Here is a 27,036-nt window from a genome sequence, read left to right as displayed (position 1 = left end):
CAAGTGCGCAACAAATACTGTGCGTTTGTCTGCAAAAGCTGAAATAGAAAGTTCCTGGATCTCTTATAATCCCTCTTAACAAACGTACGAGGTACATGGTCTTTCTGGGAGTAGAAAGATTGAACTAAAACAAATAGGATCAAATTGTGCAATGCCGGGTACCCCTGCGAGCATTATATATATATATATATATATATATATATATATATATATATATATATATGTAGGGTACCCCTGCGAGCATTATTTATATATATATATATATATATATATATATATGTAGGGTACCCCTGCAAGCATTATATATATATATATATATATATATATATATATATATATATATATATATATATATATATATATATATATATATGCAAAATAACCACAGGAGAAATGAAAGGAGCGACAGTGAGTACTTTCGTATATTACATCTTCAGACAGAGTGAAACAGAAACGTAAAGAGTAGAGGTCTTTTATGCACAGCCGCAGCAGGGAGTGACACACAGAACAAAGGATGACCTGAATTTTTACCTGCGGCTTTACTTATGGTCACCTGCAGCAGGGAGTGGTATTTGCATACATATCTTCACGGTGAAGTGAAGTCTCTGCATATACATAAAGAGAGAGAGAGAGAGAGAGAGAGAGAGAGGGAGCATCATCATAATCAGCTATTACAAATCCACTGCTGAACAAAGGCCTCCCCCAACCTTCTCCACGAATTCCTTGAATGAGCCAATCTTTGCCACGTTTTCCCTGCAAATTTCTCTATCCCATCTCTGCACTTCCTGCCTGGCCCTTTTCTGCCACGCTTACCATCTCTTGGTGTCCAGTCAGTCAACCTCTTGGTTCATCGGTTATCTCTTATTCTTGCTACATGGCCTGCCCACCTCCATTTCTGTTCTTTTATAACTTCTGTAATATCACTGACTTTAGTCTACTCTCTCACTCAAGTTGATATTTTCCTGTCTCTTAAAGATATTCCCAACATTGAACTTTCCATTGCTCTTTGAGAACGAATTAATTTATTTTCCACAGATTTTGTCAGTTTCCTGGTCTGAAATCCATATGACATAGCTGGAATTGTACATTCGTTATATACTATTCGTTTCATAGAAACGGACAAGCTTCTTTTCATAATGTCTGTATGTTTACAGAAAGCTTTCCATCCAATTGTAATATTTCTTTTTATTTCTCCATCATGATCTCTCGGTAATTTTTGTGTTTGTCCCAAGTAACTGTACTCCTTGACTTCTTCAAGAATTTCTTCGCTTATTCTGATGATGCTCTTTGGTGTTTGTGGATTAAACAATATTCAGTTATACTTTGGTTCATCTTTGGCCATACTTTGAGACATTCTCTCTTCAGGTCATTTAACATTTCTTGCAATGTCTCTGCTGTTTCTGAGATTTGGACAATGTCATCTGCAAATCTTAAGTGGTTTAACTTTTCTCCATCTACATTCACTCCTTTATTTTCATAGTCTAGCTTTCTGGAATAACTTTCTAGGCAAGCTGTAAATAATTTTGGTGAAATTGTTATGAGTCCATATTATAATTACAAATCATAATAGATAGATAGATAAATAGATAGATAGACAGCTCTATGCGAGCCTGGGAATGGGAAATGATCTTGCAAGTTACACTGAGGAAAAGCTGACGACAGATTACGAAGTAGCCAGTCAGTTAGTTGTCAGCAATTCACCAGGTGAACAAAGCCTTGTTGACCATACACACACATACTCACACACAGGCTTCTAGAACTTTCCAATCACAGGGAACACACGTGATACGACTCCTGTTTCACCAGAATTTAGGAAGAGAGCTGAGAAGGAAGCTAGCCATAGAACAGACAGGTCGTAGGGAGAAGGGCTTAGCAACTTGAGAGAGAGACAGAGAGAGCGAGACAGGGAGATAGCTCCCGGGACTCTACTTTATATTTCGCTCTGTGTGAGAGACTTGTTAATATTTCCAAGACAAATAAAAATAGTTCCATACTATTCTTTACCTCTCCTTGTCATTGAATGACAAATGGGAAAGAAGATTATCTACTTACAAAGCTACTCAAGTATAACAACCACTCGTCCACAAGTCTAATATATATATAACTTCTCTACAAGTAACTACAAAGTCTTTTATGACATTTGGTAGCAGCGAACGTATACGAACCTCCCTGACTCACGCCCTTCTCAATCCCACTGCTACCTGGCTCTTCCCCGGGTGGTGGATAGGGGAAGGCCTTGTAGATATACGAGGTAACGTCTTAGACGGTGAGGACCATGGGCCTCCCCATGATCTAAGTAGGGGAGGTCAGCCAGACAGCGCGCCAGGTGAGCCCGCGTGACGTCACATCAGCCCTCTGGCGAGCAGGTTCAGCTTGACCCATTTCACGCTCTCTCCTTGCTCTTGTCAGTACATATATACATATATAAATATATCTAAGTATAGATAGATAGATAGATGAGTGTGAATGTGATCGAATGTGTATTTGTGTGTAGATGTTTTTGTTATTTTGTTATTTTCTTTTCCTTAGTCATATCACTACCCACCTTGGTGTGAAGATGCTGTTAAGTATAAAACAAACAATATAGATAGACAATATAGATTGACGTATTGACTATGGTTATGGAAAATGGTTATAAAAACAAAATATACTGTAGGAGAGATGAAGCTATGAATGAAACAATATGGTCGAATCTCAGACAGCGCGTCCAGGCCGATGCCAGCCAGCCAGCCATAAGAGCAAGGATTTGGAAGGCAGTGGGGCACGTGTGACGTCATGCAGGCGAGGGTTCCCTGCTGTCTGGCTGACCTCCCCTACTTAGATCATGGGCCTCCCCTGTAGATATACAGAGCTCCACCGAATCTAATGAATAAGGTGGCACAAAAATTTCATCTTAGCAGAAACTATGTGGCAGGGAGTTGAGATTATTTGCCACAATCCTACCAACCAAACATATATCTATATCTATATCTATATCTACCGTATATATATATATATATATATATATATATATATATATATATATATATATAGTATATACTATATATATAGATAGATAGATGATTCGAGCTGCCTGGAACCACTGTCTTACTCTCTTCTTCGTCATTTCTGCGACATTCGCAGACTTTCCTCTAACTTTCGCTCTGTTGAGCACCACCTCTCCTTCTCTAAACCTCACCTTCTTTTCCTAACTGAGACTCAGCTGTCAGAGGTACTGACATCAAACCCTTTTCTGTTTCCTCCTACTTTCTCTATACTCATTTCAAACCCAAAGGTGGCTGTTGTGTATATATATGCGCAATGACTTATCTTGCTCTCGTCTTCCTGAACTCGATTCTTCTGAATTCTCTACACTCTGGCTCCGGCTTTCCTGTCATTCCCTGACTAAATATATGTGCGCTGTTTACTTATCTCCTAATGTTACTGACTATCAAAATTACTTTGACTATCTTACTTCTATGATGGAACACATTCTATCCATTTCTCCTTTCTCTGAAATCACCATTCCAGGAGATTTCAATGTTCACCATCACCTTTGGCTCTCCTCTCCTTTCACTGATCCACCTGCTGAACAAGCCTACATCTTTTCTATCCTTAATGACCTAGAGCAGCTTGTACAGCACCTTACCCATGTCCCTGATCGCGTTGGAGAGAGCTCCAACATCCTTGACCTCTTCCTTACAACTAACCCTTCTGCTTACACTGTTAATCTTTTCTCTCCATTGGGCTCCTCCGATCACAACCTTATCACCTTAACCTGTCCTATCGTTCCGGCACAGCCTGTGGACCCTCCAAAGAAACGTTGTCTGTGGCACCTTGGAGCTGCGGATTGGGAGGCCCTCAGGCAGTACTTCCTTGATTTTCCCTTGAATGATTATTGCTTCCATGGCCGGGAGCCATCTGGGTGTGCCTTGAGCATTGTGGAGGTTATTCCCTCGGGCATGAAAGCATACGTTCCCTTCTCACATCCTGTGACTTATGCAAGAAAGCCTTGGTTTAATCACGCTTGTTCTAATGCTCTCCGCAACAAGGAGAGGGCCTTTATAAGATACTGGAGCCAACCCACCCCTGAATCACATCTTTTGAACGCTTCTGCCCAGAATCGTGCTAAGTCTGGTCTTCGCTCTGCTACAATTAATTTCATCCGTACTAAATGCTCTCAACTCTCCAACTCGAATTCTTTCTGCTCCTTCTGGCACCTTGCCAAAAACCTTCCTAACAACTGTACCTCATCATCCCTCCTCTTTTCTACTCTGATGGCTCTGTAGCTATTTCTTCTACTGATAAAGCAGATCTCTTTGCTCAGACTTTCTCCTCCAATTCCACCTTAGATGATTCAGGTGCTGTTCCTCCATCACTTCCCCCCTCTGACTTCCTCATGGCTGACATTAAAATTTCTTTAGCTGATGTATTTTCTGCCATCACAGGCCTCAATACTAATAAGGCATATGGGCCTGGCGGAGTCCCTCCTGTTGGTCTCAAGAACTGTGCTTCTGTGCGTACACCCTGCCTAGGCAAACTCTTTTGCCTTTGTCTATCAACTGGTACCTTTCCTTTTTGCTGGGTGAGCATTCCCAACCCTCTAACTATCGTCCAATTGCTTTAACATCCTGTATCTCAAGTTTTCGAGTCAATGCTTAATAGAAAAAATTTAAAGCATCTTTCCTATCACAACCTTCTTTCCGATCGTCAGAATGGGTTCCGTCAGGGATGCTCCACTGGCTATCTTCTCACCTACCTTTCTGACTCCTGGTCATCCTCCTTTTGGGATTTTGGCGAAAGCTTTGCCATTGCACTTGATATCTCAAAGGCTTTCGATCGATTTTGGCATAAATCTTAAATTTCCAAACTGCCCTCTTACGGTTTCTATCCTTCTATCTATGCCTTCATCTCTAGCTTCCTTTCTGGTCGTTCTATAGCTGCTGTTGTAGAAGGCCATCGTTCTTCTCCTAGATCTATCAATAGTGGTGTTAATCAGGGCTCTGTCCTATCACCAACTCTCTTCCTTTTATTCATCAATGACCTTCTAAGCTGTACATCTAACCCTATCCACTCATATGCTGATGACTCCATCCTTCACCTTCCCATTCAGTTCCCGCAATGTCCATCTCAGCAGTTACTTCAACAAACAAGGGATGAGGCTATGGCACACCTAATGTCTGACTTGGCCCATATCTCTGACTGAGGTAAAAATAATCTGGTTGTTTTTAATGCATCAAAGACTCAGTTTATGCACATATCAACCCAACAAAATCTTCCACAGGTATACCCACTAATGTTTAATAATATTCAGCTTAATCCTGCATCATCCTTGAACATGCTTGAGGTTTCATTTACTCGGGACTTATCTTGGAAAGATCATATTACATCTCTTGTAAAATCTGCTTCTAAGAGATTAGGTGTGCTAAGCCGACTCCATTCCTTCTTTACCCCTGGACAATTGTTGACTCTATACAGGGGTTTTATCCGCCCCTGTGTGGAGTACAACTGTCATGTGTGGGGAGGCTCCCCACATACAGCTCTTTTCAAAATGCTGAAGTCAAAGGCTTTTCGTCTCATTAACTCTCCCCCTCTTACTGACTCCCTTCAACCTCTGTCTCTTCGTCACACTGTTGCATCATTATCTCTTTTCTATCGCTACTTCAACAGTCACTCCTCCTCTGAACTGTCTGCATGCATTCCTCCACCTCTATGACAGGCACATAGCACCTGTCTAGCAGGAAACTCTCATCCTTTTTCTGTCCAACTCTCTTGTGCAAGAGTTAACCGTTACTCTCAGTCCTTCATTTATGCAACAGGTCAGCTCTGGAACTGTCTCCCTCTGTCTGTATTTCCTGCTTCCTATGACCCAGTATTTCATACGCTGTGTGTCCAGGCATCTCGAAGTGATCGGATCTTGAATTTGGCTCTCTCCTGTATTTTGTTTTTCTCTTAGAATGAACAATAATTGCGGGCTCTCAGCCTTTGGTTCCTTCTTCCTCGCATATATATATATATATATATATATATATATATATATATATATATATATATGTATATATATTAGGATATTCCTTATTTTCGATGTGTGGAGCTCCCTTGTTTGTGCCTCCTGAAATTGTTCCATTGGTTTAAAACACGCCAGATATGGAGATTTTTTGGACCGAATAATCTATACAGGTCTCTGCCTCTTTCCAAAGTTCATAATCCTATACTCTATTGTCCACCTTTTTCATTACTGTCCATGTAACTATTGCTTTTTTCCTTGTTTTGTAGATGAATTCAAGGAAGTCCTTCAGTTTACTGAGATCAGTAGTGGATGACATGATAGGCTCAAAGCTGCCCTCATATCTGCAAGCTTTGGGGTACTTCCATTGAAAGAAGAAGCTGACAGTCCGTGAGGCTCTCCATCAGTCTCTTCAGGCCGCGGTGGCTCTGTGGGACAAAGCAAACAATCTCATCCAGCAAAAGCCTCATGCCATGAAGAAGCTGGAGGCTTTCTTTAATCCGTGCCATCCCGGCAACGTGAATTAACGTCCACACATGATGTGCAATCATGTCCTGGCCATGTGAATTAACACGGCAACATTGCAAGTTGCATAATTTGCACAATTTTCAATTTTCGCGAGTGATTTCGCGAGTGATTTTTGGCAGGTATACTCGGGACACCTTCCTCTATTCCTCTACAAGATGCCAAGTAGGGACAATGCCTTACACTGCATAACCTCTCCCCCCCCTGCACGCCATTGTCTCGGCAATTCACCTGTTACCAGTGACCTGGCCAATAAAGATATTCAGGCCCAGAGTGATTCCCCAATCGATGACAATGTGGAGGACAAAGTTTACATAGCATTAGAGGAAGAAACAGTCAGAAATGATGATCAGGTAATGTGGGAAAAAAAGGTCATAAATGGTAATGAGTTAGTGAGTGAAACAATGCTTGCAATGCCTATATTACTGTTTGAAAACCAATATACTCTTGTACTACATATAAATTCGTACCAAGTAAATAAATAAATACTGTTTTTGAGTGGACAAAATAGTTACCCTCCCATAGAACTCGTTTTCTTTGGTGCCAGCCTGTTAGAAAACCCAGTCAGGTAAGGAGGAACTCGCACCTGGATCGGGTATTTTAAACCTCAGGTTAGCGATTTCTCTATGAATTTTCGATGTTTCTCACCAAAAGCTGATGCTTGAGCCAAAAAAAAAAAGGTCCAAAAATGTCGGGACTGGGGCGTACCACTGGCCAGAAAACGTCAGGATGGGGCGGGTTAACAAATGGACATGCTTGAAGAAGCATGCCTCCAGAACCAATGAGAGCCATAAAACCAAGGAGCCTGAGTTCATAAAACGATTGGAAGATCTCTTCGATGTTGTGTTTGGGAACACCAAAAAGCTGGTCTGCTATTATGACACTGGGAGTTCCTTCAGCTTCAGAAACAGAAGGGTTGTCCTGGCTCAATGGATGGTGTGGCCACCATCCATCTTCGTCACACAAAGAACAAAACCGAGGGGACGGAAAATGAAGAGGACAGGAAGAGAGAGCTGAGGCAATGATGGAGGCCATGATGAGTAGAGTTGTCCTGGTTTCATCCTCCTCCAGCAATGCTGATGAAAACGAAGATGAGGAGGAGGAGCCACCCAAAGGAACCAGTGGAGGAGTCCCGTCCCCATCCAAAAGAAAGCGAGGCATGAAGAACACCATGACTCCTCAGCTGTCCACTGCCTTGGACCAGACCCAAATCGGCAACATTTTTCCTGGCCAGCAAAGCTGGAAGCTGCTCAAGAACTGAAGGAACGTCTCTAGGAAGAATGTCCTTTGACATTGCACTGGGATGGCAAGATGTTTAAAAAGGGCCTCACCTCTCACAAGCACTTCAACAGACTCCCAGTGATTGTCTTGGGACCTTTTTTTTGTTTTTAATGCGAGGAAGAAGGAACCAAAGGCCCGCAATAACAGTTCCCTCCAAGAGAAAAACAAAATACAAGAGAGAGCCAAATTCAAGATCCATTCATTTCGAGATGCCTGGACACACTGTGTTTGAAAGACTGGAGATATAGGCAGCAGGAAATACAGATAGAGGGAGACAGTTCCAGAGTTGACCTGTTGCATAAATGAAGGACTGGGAGTAATGCTTAACTCTTGCATTAGAGAGTTGGACAGAAAAGGGATGAGAGTTTGCTGCTAGATGGGTGCTACACGCCCGTCGTAGAGGTGGAGGAATGCATGCACACAGTTCAGAGGAGCAGGGACCATCAAAGTAGCGACAGAAAAGAGATAAAGATGCAACAGTGTGGCAAAGAGACAGAGGTTGAAGGGAGTCAGTAAGAGGAGGAGAGTTAACCCACCCCATCCTGGAGAAGTGAATTCACGTCCTCACATGATGTGCACTCATATCTCGGAGACGTAAATTAATGCGGCAACATTGCAAGGTCCCTAATTTGCACAATTTTCAATTTTTGCGAGTGATTTCGGGAGTGATTTTTGGCACGTATACACGGGACACCTTCCTCTATTCCTCTACAAGATGCCAAGCAGGGACAATGCTTTACACTGCATAACCTCTCCCCCCCCCCTGCACGCCATTGTCTCGGTAATTCACCTGTTACCAGAGACCTGGCCAATAAAGACATTCAGGCCCAGAGTGATTCCCCAATCGATGACAATGTGGAGTACAAAGTTTACATAGCATTAGAGGAAGAAACAGTCAGAAATGATGATCAGGTAATGTGGGAAAAAAAGGTCATGAATGTTGATGAGTTAGTGAGTGAAACAATGCTTATAATGCCTATATTACTGTTTGAAAACCAATATACTCTTGTACTACATATAAATTCGTACCAAGTAAATAAATAAATACTGTTTATGAGTGGATAAAATAGTTACCCTCCCATAGAACTCGTTTTCTTTGGTGCCAGCCTGTTAGAAAACCCAGTCAGGTAAGGAGGTACTCGTACCTGGATCGAGTATTTTAAACCTCAGGTGAGCGATTTCTCTATGAATTTTCGATGTTTCTCACCAAAAGCAAATGTTTGAGCCTAAAAAAAAAGGTCCAAAAATGTCGGGACTGGGGTGTACCACTGCCCAGAAAACGTCGGGATGGGGCGGGTTAATGAGACGAAAAGCCTTTGACTCCACCCTATTGAGAAGAGCTGTATGTGGGGAGAGTTGTACTCCACACAGGGGCAGATAAAACCCCTGTATAGAGTCAACAATTGTGCAGGGGTAAAGAAAGAACGGAGTTGGCTTGTCATAAAGACTTTTTAGTTACTTGTAGAGAAGTATATTTTAGACTTGTGGTCGAGCGGCTTTTATATCTTGTAGTAGCTTCCCCACCAAATGTCATGTAGTGACAGGAGAGGTAAAGAATAGTATGGGACTATTTTTATTTGTCTTGGAAATGTTAAACAGGTCTCTCACGGAACGAGTATAAGTCCCGGGTAGCTACCTCCCTGTCTTGCTATCTCTCTCTCTCTCTCTCTCTCTCTCTGTTCTAAGGCTAATCTCCGTCTCGACCTCTCTCTAGGGTCGCTTGTCTCCTTCTCAACTCTCTTTCCTAAAATCTGGTGTAGCAGGGGTGTGTCACGTGTGTTCCTCGTGGATGGAAAGCTTAAGGAGCCTGTGTGTGAGTATGTGTGTATATGTGTGTGCATGGTTACCAGATCTTTGTTCACTAGAGGACTGCTGACAGCTAACTGCATCATCTCCTTACTGGCCGCTGTCGTCAGCTTTCCTCAGTGTTAAGAGTGTGTAAGCATGTTTAGCACTGCTCGATTCTCGCAGACACAACACCTCTCATCATCTGACTCCCTGCTTCTATCTATCTATTTATCTATCTATCTATATAATATGTAGTCTTTACCACACTGCTCGGTCGCGCGAAAATGGCGTACCATCGACATTTAATAGTCATAATATATTAATACATATTATATATACATTATAATGAACTTATAAGCTAATTAAGTGAAATACATAATATTGTAAAAGTAACATAATTGTATGAATATTGTATACATGTAATATTCATAGTAAATAGTGATTATTCAGTAATAATACATTTAAACAAGTTGTATACATATTTGAATAAATGCAATGGTTGTTGTATAACACTTTGTAAGACGTGCATGTACAACAGACGTACGCATATAATTGTGCAATGGTAATACTGCTAGGTTATACATTACATATTTGAGTTATCACTTTAGTAATGTCTAATATTTCACCTAACGTGTATGATGATACTGGTAATACAGAATTGTGCTATAATAGTATGACTTAATATTGTACTAACATTGTGGTACTACATAATTGTAACATTTTATGAATTGTTACAAAATATTGTGTTAATGCATAATTGTGTTGGCCTTATAACTGTAGTTACATTTTGTTAATGCAACTATTACATAAGTGTCTTGGCCTTATAATTGTAGTTAAAGTTACATAAAAGTTACATCTTGTTAATGCAACTGTTTTGTCGTTACATAATTGTTACATATCGTTTGTAGGTACATAATTGTAGTTAGTGTAACATAATGCAATCGTTTGTCGTTACATAATTGTTACATATCGTTTGTAGGTACATAATTGTAGTTAGTGTAACATAACTGTAATAACTGCAGTCCTAAAATATGCTGCGGTCGATGATAGTGATGATGTGTCATGCCACTTGTTTGTGGAGACACAATTTGCTTTTTTGTTTGTAGTTTATGTGGTATTTTGGCATATGTAGTAACACTTACACTTATTTTCATTTGTTTGTTATGTGATCTTACTCTATTTCTCTTTTTTCCTTCTCACTCTTCTTTCTTTCTTTCCTTTCCTTTTTTTTTTTTTTTTATGTATTGATTTTCTATAGTTTGTTTTTCTTTGCTTGTGTACACTTTTTTCCACGTTGTTCATGGTTACATAATTGCTGGCTAATTTCCTTGGGATACTTTTTTTTAAAGCTTAGTTTATATTGCACAGATATTATTGAAAACGATATTATATAGTCCCATATTTTGTTATTTTATATAAAAAATATATACATATATACAGTATTAACTATACACACTGATTTGTTGTTCACCTGTACCTATCGTGAGTAATAAGTGTGTCAGCACTGTGTGGAAATCATTGTCTTCACGATTGTGTTGAAGATGTTCACTCTTGCTAACGGCATTTGTGTTGGCCATTTTTTTTTTTTCTTGTAAGTTAATTTATCTGTTTCCACTAGGTAGCTTTAATTAATAAATGTTTAATACAGTTCTTTTAATTGCTCACTGAGTAACTGTGATGGTATATTTTCTTGATTACTTTGTAGATATAATAATGTATAGTTGTATGTATGAAACACGTATTTTATGTAGGTATAAATGGTAACACTCGTTGGTAATAAAGAAATGTTATAATATATGAATGAATATATACAGTGTAGAATATTTATCGTTGGTGATTATTTAGTGTTTGAGTTATGCAGATAACTGAAGTAAGTATGTGTATTTAAGCTGTAACTATACAGCACGTTTTATATGTTTGTGCAGAAGCTTATTGTCTATCACTGTGTATTGTATAAATGAAGTAACTATGTAACTCACTAATTTTTACAGTGGTGGGAAATGGTGTGAGTGGTGTTGCACGTGGTGATAGCGTTGTCCTTCGCGGGTTGATTGGCGTGCTGTCGTCTCAGCACATGGTGACGTCGGCTTCCCACACTGGTAGCTGTGGTGAGTGAATGAGTAGCGATGAGTAACTTGGGTGAAGATGAGTGAGTAAGATGAGTTATGAGTCATGTCTCACTCTTCGTTTGTTTGTTCCGTTTTTCTATGTCGATGTTTTCTCGGTCCTTTTCTCTAGTGATTTACTCGTTGTGGGATGAAGACTGCCGCTACTTGTAGGTGCGTGTAGAAGATTATACAGACGACGTAGAGTTGTTAATTGTAGTTGATTGTAGATGGCTGTAGTTCGCTGATTCGTTGTAGACTTGTAGACTATTTGCACTGTAGGCTGTATTTTGTAGAATTCAATGTAGAACTGAAGCTAATCTTGTAGTCTCGGTTGCTTTTGTAGAAATTTGCTTTTAATTCGGAGACGATGTCCGCAGATTTGCTGGTTTGTCGTTAAGCTACTTGCAAGGCGTCATGTGATCTCTTAACCTCTGCATCAGCATGATGATCTGGGAGACGGAGGGGCTTGATGGAGAGAAGCGTCAGGAGCTGGTTATGTTGTTGGTTAAGAGAGATATTCTTGTTTTCAATCTTGATACTTTGTAGGAATTTAATGTTGATTCGTAGACGAGGTTCGTATACGTTCGCTGCTACCAAATGTCATAAATACTTTGTAGTTACTTGTAGAGAAGTATATTTTAGACTTGTGGTCGAGCGGCTTTTATATCTTGTAGTAGCTTCCCCACCAAATGTCATGTAGTGACAGGAGAGGTAAAGAATAGTATGGGACTATTTTTATTTGTCTTGGAAATGTTAAACAGGTCTCTCACACGGAACGAGTATAAGTCCCGGGTAGCTACCTCCCTGTCTCGCTATCTCTCTCTCTCTCTCTGTTCTAAGGCTAATCTCCGTCTCGACCTCTCTCTAGGGTCGCTTGTCTCCTTCTCAACTCTCTTTCCTAAAATCTGGTGTAGCAGGGGTGTGTCACGTGTGTTCCTCGTGGATGGAAAGCTTAAGGAGCCTGTGTGTGAGTATGTGTGTATATGTGTGTGCATGGTTACCAGATCTTTGTTCACTAGAGGACTGCTGACAGCTAACTGCATCATCTCCTTACTGGCCGCTGTCGTCAGCTTTCCTCAGTGTTAAGAGTGTGTAAGCATGTTTAGCACTGCTCGATTCTCGCAGACACAACACCTCTCATCATCTGACTCCCTGCTTCTATCTATCTATTTATCTATCTATCTATATAATATGTAGTCTTTACCACAGGCTTAGTCACCCAATCTCTTGGACGCAGAGTTTACACGAGATGTAATATGATCTTTCCAAGATAAGTCCTGAATAAATGAAACCCCAAGCATGTTCAAGGATGATGCAGGATTAAGCAGCTGCTCAAAGTCCACAAGAATCTATATTCAACTGGAGAAGCACAAGCTCAAGCTATCATGGAGTGCCTCAACGAGTGGAGGATTACAGAATGGGTGAAGGCAATGTGTTTTAACACAACAGCATCGAACACGGGTTAACCTGGAGGAGACTGCACCCTCACTGAAACAAAAATGGGATGTCATCTCTTGTATTTGGCATGCAGACACCATGTTATAGACTTGCCGTTTGCAGCTGCCCTCGAAGCAATGCTGGGATCTGCCTCAGCTGGTCCAGAGGTGTTGCTCTTCAAGTGTTTTTGAGACCACTGGGCCTCCCTCGACCAAAACCAGCTCCAACCAGGGGAGACAAATGAGACCACCAAAAAAGCAATTTCTAAGTCCTCAACTGAATTGACTCAGTTCACGGGATCTCAGATGCTTAAGCTACAGGATGACTATCAAGGACTTTTTGATCTGTCCATCATCTTCCTCGGAGGTGTTCCTGACAAAGACATGAAGTTCTGCATGCCAGGTGTCATGCATTGAGCCCTCTGGATGGCCAAAATGCTGTATTCTATCAACAAAGGCTGAGGAACAAGGGTTTCGAGATCTTTCTCTCTTTTCTGTCCTCGCTGACATCAAGGCTTGGACAACATCACTTCACATCAAAGCCCTACTCAATGACTGGACTCTTATGAGGATGCTGGTGCAATAAACACACAAGAAGATCACCAAGTTAACAAAGAAGTTTACTGCCCACCTATGGTACCTGTCCGAAGACGCATTTGGCTTTGATTTCATCGATGAGAGGATTAGGACAGATGTGAAGAGCCACATGGCAAAGGTGCTAGAAGACGAGGATGCTTATAAACCACGCAAGTGTCTTTGGCTTCCTGAGTCGATATTCCTCACTGACGACAGGCTTCATCAACTTGTGACAAGATATACAAAAGAAATCTTCACTAAGCTGGGACTACCAGTGGGGTTCCTGACCCAGTCACCCGACACTTGGTCATCCAACGAGTTTTTGAAGGCTAAGGCCATCGTTGCAGCTGTCTACGTTGTGAATAACAGGGCAGAACGGGCGGTGGCCCTCGTTCTGGAGCTCAGTAAGAAGCTGACAGTGGGGGAAGAGCAGCTCCAGTTCCTTCTCCAAGTTGTTGCAGACCACCGCCAGTCACCCCGTACTGACGAAGTCTGCCCTGCTCAAGAAGTGATCATCAGTCATTGAATATAATGATAACACCCTCACAGACCTTGCACCTTGCACGCCTGTACTGATTCATGTGTATCTAGTGTGATTAGTGCTCACTGTATCGAATAGAATATAAATAAAGAAGTTCTCTCTCTTCTTAGGTTTACTTTGGCCCCATAATGTGCAGTAAGGGTTGTTTTATCAAGGTCATCCTCTTTACCAGGCGAGGGCGACCCCTAAATGAAGGCTGATTGGGGCCAAACTTTCAGTTTTCAGTTTTTGTGTTAAGTGGAACTACTACAGGAGATGCCAGCAGAGGAATTCCATCATTCTATTTGTGACCAACTAATAATGACTAATATATATATATATATATATATATATATATATATATATATATATATATATATATTTATATATATATCGAGAGAGAGAGAGAGAGAGAGAGAGAGAGAGAGAGAGAGAGTAGCTGTAAAAGTCTGATCTTATCTCAGTCTTCCCTCATGTCCTCATTCCATATATATATATTGTTACGGAACAGAGAAAGATAACGTACACTTTCAGTGAGAATGCTAAAAATCACTACTGTCCCGTAAAGTTCCAGGTTCAAAACAAAAGAGTTAGGTAAAATTACAAGTTAAAGTTTAATGCTTAAATTAACAACAAAACATTCAGGACTCATAAGGATAATGTAATGGCAAATAAACAGGTTAAATATATGGTTAACTGCAATAGCCTCTATTAACACGAAATTAGCAAGAGTAAATTTATCTAAGTCAGCCCTGATAAAATGAGATACCAAATAATACTCAGTGAATGCCAGATAAATTATTACAGATACAAACTATTATCAAAAATGACTGACATAAAACCCAACATTAATCAAAACCTCACTAGGCCTAAGAATCAACCTTATGCTACACAGTACAAGAAAAAATACAACAACAGTTATACTCAAATTACACACAGCTGCTAGATGGTTGGAGATTTCTTGAGCACTCACAATAATAATAATTGTACAGGGGAGGACAGAGATGTGAACAAAATGAGGAGCAGATCTAAGTGGCCGTGATGCAGAGACTGAGCTCATTATATAGGAGCCAGGAGAGCTTGATACAACTTGTAATAAGGACGCGCAAATGAAGCCATGGGGACATAGAGTTGACAATCCCGCTCTGGACAACAGAGAGAACGACTTACTCTACTATAACGGTAGAAGGGGGGACTGAGGCAGAACACGCTCGTGATCAAACATGCAGCATACTGTGCGTTAAAATTACACAAAGGATGATGAAATCATAGGCTATGTAACACCTCCCCACAAAGAAAAAGAAATTTACAAAGGAAATTTCTTATTACTCTAAAACAATCTGTCTAAAGTCTAGATAAGCAATCTGCAATAACATTTTCTTTCCCCTTGACATGTTGTATGTCTAATGAATACTCCTGAAGAAGTAGACTCCATCTTGTCAATCTCTGATTTTTATCTTTAAACTTACTAAGGAATTTCAGTGGGTTATGATCGGTATAAATGACTATGGGGTCAAAACCAGAACACAAATAAAATGAAAAATGCTGTAAACCCAAAATCAAGGCCAAAAGCTCTTTCTCAATAGTTGAGTAGTTCTTTTGAGGTGGAGTGAACTTCTTACTGTAATAAGATACAGGATGTTCAATACCCTGATCATCCTCTTGCAGCAAAACAGCCCCAGCTCCTGTATCACTTGCATCAACAGCCATCTTAAAAGGCTTAGCAAAATTTGGAGTAGCGAGCACTGGCTGACTTAATAGAATAGCTTTAAGTTTGTTGAAAGAGGATTCACAGTTATCGGTCCAGACAAATTCAACTCCCTTTTTCAGTAGGTCTGTAAGTGGTGATACAAGAATAGAAAAGTTAAGAACAAATCTCCTGTAATAACCTACCATTCCCAAAAATCTTTGTAGCTCTTTCCTACTTTTAGGTCTGGGAAGATCACTTATAACCTGAACCTTAGCTCCTGGTGGTGCAACATGTCCATCACCAATTACATACCCAAGGTACTGAACTTTAGCTTGACCAAACTCACACTTTGATAAATTAGCTACAAGATTAGCATGAACTAAACGGTCAAGAAATTTACTGACATGGCATAGGTGATCTTTCCAGTTGTCACTGAAGATTAATACATCATCAATATAAACAACACACCCTGCCAAACCCTCTGTTACAACATTCATGAGCTTCTGAAATGTGGCTGGTGCATTCTTCATACCATACGGCATTACAGAACATGCAAAAGCCTTTCCTAGTGTTACAAAACATGAGATCTCCCTAGCACGTTCAGTCATAGGTACTTGCCAGTATCCCTTTAACAAATCAAACTTACTTATGTACCTAGCTTTTCCGATCTTGTCTATGCAATCTTCCACACGAGGGAGAGGGTAAGTGTCTGTTTTGGTTATCTGATTAACACGTCTGTAGTCAATGCAAAGCCTCTGTGACCCACCTGGCTTAGGGACTAGAGTGACAGGAGAACTCCACTCGCTCTGACAGGGCTCAATCATCTTGTGGTCCAACAGGTAGCCAAGCTCCTTCTGGATGAGAGGAACTTTCACTGGGTTCACACGGTAAGGAGGCAATTTAATTGGCTTTGCGTCTCCAACATCGACATCATGCATCAACACAGTGGTTCTTCCTGGAGTGGCACGGAACACTTGCGGGTACTCCTGCAGTAATGCCGAAAACTCCTGCCTTTCCTTGGGTGGTAGATGAGAAAGCTTAGTCTGGAGATCATTCATGATATCAGGATTCTTCCCCAAACTATCACTCAGGCTCATACTGCATGGGAGAGCTTCACTTGCAGACTCGGGTGGAACAGCTACAGTGCAGTCTGGATTATTTTCGTCCCGCCTGTGATATAACTTTAGCATGTTGATGTGACATAGTTGCTTGCTCTTTCTACGATCTGGTGTGGCGATGACATAGCTGACATCACTGAGTTTCTTCTCCACGAAATAAGGACCACTAAACTTGGCTTGAAGAGGTTGTCCATGAACTGGTAGCAGAATCAAAACCTGATCTCCTGGCTGAAAGTGGCGTAACCTGGACTTCTTATCATACCAAGTCTTCATCTTCTCCTGAGCAGCTCCTAAATTCTCTCTCACCAGCTGTAAAGCAGTGGACAGCCGTTCTTTGAACTTCATCACATACTCCAGCAGGTTGACGTCATCTTCCTCCGACAGCCAGCATTCCTTGAGTAACTTAAGGGGTCCTCTTACTTCATGGCCAAACAGTAGTTCAAAAGGTGAGAAGCCCAGTGATTCATTTGGAGATTCTCTTGCAGCAAACACAACGAATGGAAGACCTTTATCCCAGTCCTTCTGATGTTCCAAACAGTATTTCTTGAGCATCGATTTGAGTGTTTGATGATATCTCTCCAACGCTCCTTGGGTCTGGGGATGGTAAGCTGAAGACGTGATCTGGGTGATGCCCAACTCTTTCAGAGACTGCTTGAAAACATTTGACATGAAATTACTTCCTCGGTCTGACTGTACCTCCTTGGGCAGACCAAACTTTGTGAAGAACCCTAGCATTTCCTTAACCACGTTCTTTGCTGAGATGTTTCTAAGTGGAATGGCTTCAGGATAACGAGTAGCCATATCAATCATGGTCAACACATAAGAAAATCCTGATGAAGTCTTAGGAAGAGGGCCCACAATATCCACCAACACACGGGTGAAAGGCGCCTCAAAAGGAGGAATGGGAACTAGAGGTGCAACCTTTTCGGTCTGATTACACTTCCCCACAACTTGACAGGTGTGACAAGACTTACAATACCAGGAAACATCCCTGAAGATACCTGGCCAGTAGAAGTGTTTCAAAATGCGTGCCACAGTCTTCCTCACTCCAAGGTGTCCTGCCAAACTGGAATCATGAGCCACTCTAATGATATCCTGCCTACAAACACGAGGGATGACAACTTGATGTACAACCTCCCATTCACAGTCGGCTGATGCTGTTGGGGGTCTCCACTTCCTCATAAGTACTCCTGACTTTACATAATAACAAGTAGAAGCACCGGCTGACTCTTCTTCACTGTAAGCAGAGTTAGCTAGACCTTTCAACTCAGGGTCAGCAACCTGCAACTCAACCAACTCTTGACGAGACAAATTATCAACACTACGGGGTACTGCCTCATCTGGTGAGTGGTCCAAATTAGCAAGAAAAGTGTCAGCTAGGATAACATCATCATCATCATTATCCTCTAAATCACCAGTAACTTTAGACTTAGCCCTAGTGACAGCACATGCAGGGAACACATCAGGGACACCACAATCCTGGGCCGCAGCCACTGGCTCACTAGACAACTGAGGAGCTGGACACACTTGACTTCCACCAATATCATTTCCAAGTAAGAAAGTTACACCTGACATTGGGAGTGTCTCAACCAACCCAACCATAACAGAACCATTAACAAAACCAGACTCTAAATTCACTTTGCACAGAGGAACAGAGAAGTAATTATTCCCTACACCTTGTAAGATTACAGTTTCATCAGAGGAATTAAAATTAGAGCCTAGAACACTGGTCAGCATAAGGGATTGGCAAGCACCTGTATCACGATATATTTTAACTGATTTCCTGTCATTACTGTCCAGAGGACTGACAAAACCATCAGACAGGAAATTAGCACATGAACTCTTGAGAGTGTCACCCACGTTACTGCTCAAAAGAGGAGCTCCATCATGAGAATTTAAGTTACCCCTCAAAGCAGGTTCAGTTAACTCAGTTAAAGAATTCTGGGAACTCTCAAGAGTGGACACTAGACCAATTGACTGAATATTTAAAGACTCCTTTTTGTTCACATCACGCTGTCTCCTGAAACATCTCTCCGTAGTATGACCAAGCTTACTACAATAAGTACATTTACTTTTCTGAAATCTAGAGGTGAAGTTGGTATTTACTTCCTGAGAAACATCATCCTTATTCTCTTTCCTGTTACCTGTACTCTGAGTAGAGGCAACGTACTTACTCTCAGCTTTCCCTTTTTCTCTAGAATATCTCTTGTGAGTGAGAACATACTCATCAGCTAAAACTGCAGCATCAGACAAATTATCTATCCTTTTCTCATCAAGATATAGGCTTACATCTTTACTAATACACCTCTTGAAGTCCTCCAGCAAAATCATCTGCTTAAATTTGTCAAAATCAGAATCCACATTCTTAGAATTTAACCACTGCTCTAACAGATCTTCTTTGATTTTTGCATACTCAACATGGGATTGCTTATCTTGCTTGTAAGTTGTCCTAAATTTTACTCTATAGGCTTCAGGAACAAGCTCATAGGCCTTAAGAATCAAGCTCTTAACTACATCATAATTATCAGACTGATCCTGAGGCAAAGATGCATAAGTTACTTGAGCTTTACCGGTGAGAACAGTTTGAAGGAGTACTGGCCAATACTCCTTAGGCCAATTAAAACCTGTAGCTACCCTCTCAAACAACTGAAAATACTTTGTTAAATCAGATTCATTAAAAGGAGGGACAAGTTTAACATTTTTAGCCACATCAAAATCATCAGAGCAAGATGATCCAGTTCCACCTTGTTTCATGCGATACTCATGGTCTGCCTGAATCCTAGCAATTTCAACTTGTGCCTCAGCCTCCTTAGCTTTTGCCTGAAATTCAGCCTCCTTAGCCTTAGCCTCCTGCAGGGCTAGCTGTAACTTAGCTAATTCAATCTGCGTTTGCTCATTTGGAGGAGTTGCATTAAACAAGCTTTCATTAATCATGTCAACAATTTGATCTTTAGAATGATGAGAGCGAACAGCAATTCCCAATTGTTGAGCAACAAGCTTAAGTTCATTCTTTGTTCTGTTTTCTATATCACACACTGTTTGCACATTTGACAAAAAATCCCTGGCTTCATCAAGTGTAGAAATAGTAGCCATCATGAATATATCACAGTCACAAAATATCAAACAATATCCTTATGATAATATCCTGAATATCCTGATATGAGGTCGCCAAATTTATGTTACGGAACAGAGAAAGATAACGTACACTTTCAGTGAGAATGCTAAAAATCACTACTGTCCCGTAAAGTTCCAGGTTCAAAACAAAAGAGTTAGGTAAAATTACAAGTTAAAGTTTAATGCTTAAATTAACAACAAAACATTCAGGACTCATAAGGATAATGTAATGGCAAATAAACAGGTTAAATATATGGTTAACTGCAATAGCCTCTATTAACACGAAATTAGCAAGAGTAAATTTATCTAAGTCAGCCCTGATAAAATGAGATACCAAATAATACTCAGTGAATGCCAGATAAATTATTACAGATACAAACTATTATCAAAAATGACTGACATAAAACCCAACATTAATCAAAACCTCACTAGGCCTAAGAATCAACCTTATGCTACACAGTACAAGAAAAAATACAACAACAGTTATACTCAAATTACACACAGCTGCTAGATGGTTGGAGATTTCTTGAGCACTCACAATAATAATAATTGTACAGGGGAGGACAGAGATGTGAACAAAATGAGGAGCAGATCTAAGTGGCCGTGATGCAGAGACTGAGCTCATTATATAGGAGCCAGGAGAGCTTGATACAACTTGTAATAAGGACGCGCAAATGAAGCCATGGGGACATAGAGTTGACAATCCCGCTCTGGACAACAGAGAGAACGACTTACTCTACTATAACGGTAGAAGGGGGGGACTGAGGCAGAACACGCTCGTGATCAAACATGCAGCATACTGTGCGTTAAAATTACACAAAGGATGATGAAATCATAGGCTATGTAACAATATATATATATATATATATATATATATATATATATATATAGAGAGAGAGAGAGAGAGAGAGAGAGAGAGAGAGAGAGAGAGAGAGAGAGAGAGAGAGTAGCTGTAAAAGTCTGATCTTATCTCAGTCTTCCCTCATGTCCTCATTCCTCAGACACAACTAAAAGTCTCACTATCAGCACAGCAATTTTTTTCCATCACGAATAAAAGTACTTTTCTGTTCAGTAATATCGCAACATATGATCCAGCCAAAGATCCAAGGTTGATGTTATTACTTGCAAATTTAAGCTTGCAGCAACTTTTATTAGGAATTTAAATATAGATGCCTGCCTAAGGGATGAAGTGATGAGAGGTGGAGAGAGAAGGGGATGTGGAATGAAAGGAGAGGTGCAGTGAGGGTTGATATGGAATTCGTGGAAAGCTGGACTCAGTGGGGACGTGAAATTAGTGGAGACGTGGAGTTAGTGGAGTGGTGGCATGAGTAATGAGGTGGCATTAGTGAAGAGTTGGAGTCGTGCGGAGGTGGAATGAAGAGAGAGAGATGAAATAGGTGGAGAGGTAGAATGATCTGGAGGTGGAGTGAAGGGAGAGATGCAGTGAGGGGAGTGATGGAGTGGAGGGGAGGGGTCGAGTGAGTGTGAGGGTACGTAAGGAGTACCTAGTATGTAAGAAATACAGGTAACAGGAGGCCTGTTGGCTCATGGTGAGGTTATCTTTTGGAAAAAAGGTCTAAATCTATTAAGATCCAATCATCGCACAAGGGAAAAGAATAGAAAAGAAGGCTCTTCCTCACCCATCACACCATCAGGTTAAATCGACAGAAGAAAGAAAAAGACATCATGCTTGGTAGAAAGAAGAAACATGACGATTTTGATACGAGAGGCAAAAGAGGAATTACTAAGCTCTAGGTAATATCTATTCTCCAGACCTGGGAATGAAAGAGCACAATAGCCGAATGTTCTCGTCTAGCAAATGTCCCATAGTCGTCAGCATACAATTCAACCTGGAAATAAACATAACCTAGTGACAGACTATAGACTCAAAATATTTGTCTCTCCGAATTAAAAAAGTATCGGTAGTTTTTGCACTAATTACTCTTGTGGGTCGCCTATTCCCTTTTCCATTACTTGAATATTGAAGTACTTTTTCCCCCTATCAGTGTTGCATCTCTTTTTTAGAGTTGCATTCCGTTATTTCTAGTCACATTATCATTGTGTACTATTGAACAAATTATCATATCCAATCGTCAGATCTGTTAAGAATTTTAAAAACATGTATTAGATCTTCTATGAGTCGTTGCTTTTTCAGCGAAAACATATTTGTTTCTTCAGTCGTTTTTCATAACGTAAGTTTTGCAGCGATGGGATTATTATTTTGTGGCTCAGCACTGCACTCTCTTGAGTCTGTCTTCATCCATTATAAGATTCGGGGACCATTGCTGCGAACAGTATTCTAGGTGTTGTCTAAATGTTGACGTATATAGATTAGATATTACCTCGGGCGTTTCGTGATCAAATTTCCTTAGCGATGCAGCCGAGCATTTTGTTTGCCTTGTTACTGGCTGCTACACACTGTGTTGAAGTTATTACTGGCAACAACACCTAAATTCTTTATCCTTTACTTTCGTCAGTAGGTATTGAGTGTGCAATACTCTTATTTAATGTATTTGTCGCCAAAGAGCATGACCTAAAATTTTTGTACACTAAATCTCATTTTCCATTTTTCACTCTAATGTATTAACAGATCCAGGCCGTTTTGTACAAATGCATAGTCTGCTTTCGTAATTAATTTGCCTTCAAACATCGCGTCACCGGCAAAAGTTGATAACATTGACACGGGTCTATTTTTAAGATAAATGAAATAGTGAAAAGAATTGGTCCTAGAACTGACCTTGAGAAATTTCGCTTATTACTTTAAGCCGGTCTGATGATTCGCCATTTATCACTACACTCCTCTTGCAATTAGATAACCAGTCATCATTTCATATGCATAACTTGTTAGTGCTTAGTCGTTCTAGTAGTCTAAGACAGTGTACCTTATTAAAAGTTGTCTGGAAATCTAGGTATAGGACACCCGATGGTATTTTTCCGTCCCAGTTATCGTATATGCAAAAAAAAAAAAAAAAAAAATCAAGCATAGGCCTACTTGTTAGACATGATCTATTCTTACAAAACTCGTGCTCATTTTCTGTTATAAGATCATTTTTATTAACCCTTAAACTTTTTTTTTAAATAACAGAACGGAGGAAGGAAAAACAAATGAGTAAAAAAAAATAATCCATACACAAGATTACTGGTGTCCTCTGTTCACAAAATATGTGTAACAGTTAGATCTGAACAGTTGTGGGTTGAAATTTGGAGGAAAACAATCCTGGGGAAGCGAGTTCCAGAGAGATGCAGTTCGGGGAATGAAAGAATTTCTGGTAGGCAGAAGTTCTGCAATATGGCTGAGTGACATTCCAGTCATGAGCGCTACCAGATGCCCGTGTAGCACGAGGGAAGACATGGAGAGGTGGCACCATGGACGCAACTTCGTCTGAGCATTTGCCAAAAAAATATCTGTAAAATAATGCAAAAGAGGCAACATTCCTTCTTACTTGCAGGGGAGGTAGTTTATATGTAATGGCTGGGTTGTTAATGATTCTAACAGCTTTGTTCTGAATTTTGTTTAGTTGTCTTAATGCAACCTCTCCACAACCATTCCACAAGGGTGAGCAATATTCAAGCTGAGAGCGCACATGACTCTTATAAATTATAGCCAACTGCTCATCGGCGAAAAAGTTACGGACTCTGTACAATAATCCAAGTTTCTTTGAGGCAGTTTTAGCAAGTGATCTGACATGAGAAGTCCAGCTGAGGGCACTGTTAAGTAAGACACCAAGAATTTCAATACTTTTGGAGATGGAAATATTAGTAGCACTGAAGGTAATGTACGAATCTGGCAATCTCTGTCTATCAGTAAACTGTATATATCTAGTTTTACTAGCATTAAAAGAGACAAGGTTGTTTTGTCCCCATTCACTGATTGTAGATAGATCTTGATTTATGGAGATGGCTGTACTGAGTTGAGAGATAGAGATATTAGACTTTGTAAATGGATGTCTGAGAATGAATGAACTATGTAGTGTAGAGTCATCTGCATATGAGTAAATGGGATTGTGGGTGACAGATAAGAGATCATTAATATGAACCAGAAATAGGGTTGGCGCCAGAGCCGATCCCTGCGGCACGCCGGCATTAACTGAGTGGAAATTGGAATATACATCATCTACTTTTACTCTTATTTTCCTGTCACTAAGATATGAAGAAATCAAAGGAACAAAAGACGTTAGTCCATAGCAAGGGAGTTTGGACAGGAGGGAACGGTGCCATACTCTGTTGAAAGCTTTAGAGATATCAAGAGCTACTGCATGAGTTTCTCCAAAAAGATCAATTGAGTGATGGATGGCATGAGTTAAGAGATTATGTCAATGGTGGATCTTTCGTGGCGAAAATTGTATTGTCTATCACTAATTAAGATGTTGGATTCAAGATGTTTAACAATGTGCTTATTAATTAAAATTTCAAATACTTACCAAGAGAAGATGTGACAGCTATTGGTCTGTAATTGGAGGGGTCAGACGATATTGGCTTCTTTCCATGAATTTGGGAATAAAGAAGTACGTACGCATAGTCTGAATAATTTGGCTAGGACAGAGGCAAGTTCCGGGAAACACATTTTCAAAACAATTGGCGGAATTCCATCTGGGCCTGTAGCTTTGTTGGTAGGTAAATTGTCTAGGATGGACTTTACGTATCTTGTCTGTATTTTAAGTAGGGCAATTTCGGGAGAATCAAGTTCCAGTACTGGGACATTCTGGCTGGTATCGTCTATGGTAGAGTTTCTGGCAAAGGTACTGGCAAAGATATCTGCTTTCCCACGTGGGTCATTTGTAATGTTGCCATCTGAAGATATTAGTGGGGGAATGGAAGATGACTTGTTAAAGTTATTATTGAAAGAATTGAGAGATGACCAGAATATTCTATTGTCATTAGGGTTGTTAAGTAATTTGGATGCTTGCTTTTGAAGAAAGTTTGATTTAGATAGATTTAATACAGCTATTGTATGATTTCTAGTAATTTTAAATTGGGAGAGTGATTCAGATGTTTTTTATTTTAAGTAAGAGTTATATGCTAATGACTTTTGGGCTGTTGCTCAGGCACAATTGCGATCAAACCATTTTGGAGAGTTCGATCTTTTAGTGAACTATTGACTTGGTATGAATAAATCCATACCAGCCAGTATTAAGTCGCAAATGTGGGACTGGGTAGAATTGGGATCACTAGAGAAGAAAGACTGCCATGGAACATCAGCAAGATAATTTCTAAATCCATCCCAGTCTGCCCTGTCAAAGTGCCATCGGGTCACCCTGACAGGTTCAGAACGGGGAGGTGTGGGAGGGTTAACTAATGAGGCTTTGATGAGATTGTGGTCAGAGGATCCAAATGGTGACAGTACCTTTATCCTGTATTGATCTGGATTATTTGTCAAGAGTAAATCCAAGAGATGGGCATTATGGTCATGATTATCAGGTATTCTGGTTGGTTGCTTTACCAGCTGGGTGAGATTAAACGATTCTGCAAACAGCTCGCACTCTAGACCAGCGTCGTAAGTCCGGTCAGAATGCAATAACCATTGAACATTGTGTATGTTAAAATCACCCAAAATGGTAATTTCGGTGCCAAGGGCAAGGTCAAGGTTACTCAACTGAGTGGATATGGAATCAAATACACTGGGTTCCGAAGAAGCATTGGGGGAACGATAAACTACACAAATATATTTGGTACTGTTTTGACAATTTATATAATGAGTAATCAAAACTGGATGAAGTGAAGTTTAAAATAGTGTCAGCTGCATATTGGGATTTGATATAACAACAGGTGCCGCCCTTGTTACGGAAGTTTGTAAGGAGATGGTAACCGGGAAAACAAAGTGGAGATATATCAGTAGAGGGTGAGATTTGTGGTTCTGTGAGGAAAAGGGCCAAACTGATGCTTGATAATTTAATTATTCCGTCTGATCCATTCTACCTTAATCTCATGTAGCCAATTTATGACCTGGTGCTAATTCTTCATTTTTCACTCCGTCCTTCACTTTGTTCTTATCACCTTCAGAAGACTGAGTTCACCTTAGGATCGACGTCTTGCAGTGAAGGGGCTAATGGAGGCTACTGCTAATCCTTCCACTCCGAAGAAAAAAAAAAATCTTTACATTATACAAAACCATACATACAGTACATGAAAAGAATTTATGAGAAAAGTAAAACATAGGAGTGAAAGGGTAAAATCGTCTGACGATGGCATGGGCACATAGAAAAATATAATCCTACTTAACCAGTTTATAGCACTACAGTATTCGCCCTGATCTGCATGAGAGAAAAAAAAAACGTCAAATATTATATGATTTATCCGTAGCCAAGATAAGAGAGAGAGAGAGAGAGAGAGAGAGAGAGAGAGAATTCCCTACAGAATCAGTCAACAAAAAAAGTGTTCAAATGCCTGTCATCATCATCATCATCATTTATGTACAGTACATAGGGATGATAGGACACAGAAGTATGAGCAATTTACAACACAAAGAATGAGTACAACATAATGAGAATGGGCAGAGAATATGGGTCACATCTTCATTCACTGACTACTGACGCATTCCCTAGAATTCTGCTCAGAGCCGAATATATTTTTTCGTGCCATGAAAAAAAAAAAGTTTACAGTATAGTAAATACTACACTGACCTAGGAACAAGGGTTCCGTAAACAAAAACTAAAATTCCTTTTTCCCCTGTTTTTTCGGTGTACATGCGAATATTTGCAAGCTCTGATACAAACACTATGTATTCATAAATCATGCATACTCACCGGGTCATGTATAAATGAAGGGTGTGAAGGGGAGAGGGAGTGAGATGGGATAGGGGAAGGGCGGGGATGAAGAGGATGAGAGGAGGGGGAGAGATGATAGCGGTAAGGGAGAAAAGGGGATGGATATGATGATAGGGAATGTAAAGAGGTA

Source organism: Coenobita brevimanus, chromosome 77 (genome assembly GCF_032717465.1).
Source record: "Coenobita brevimanus isolate Jiangsu-jjx chromosome 77, ASM3271746v2, whole genome shotgun sequence".
Lineage (NCBI taxonomy): Eukaryota > Metazoa > Arthropoda > Malacostraca > Decapoda > Coenobitidae > Coenobita > Coenobita brevimanus.
This window is presented reverse-complemented; position numbering follows the sequence as displayed.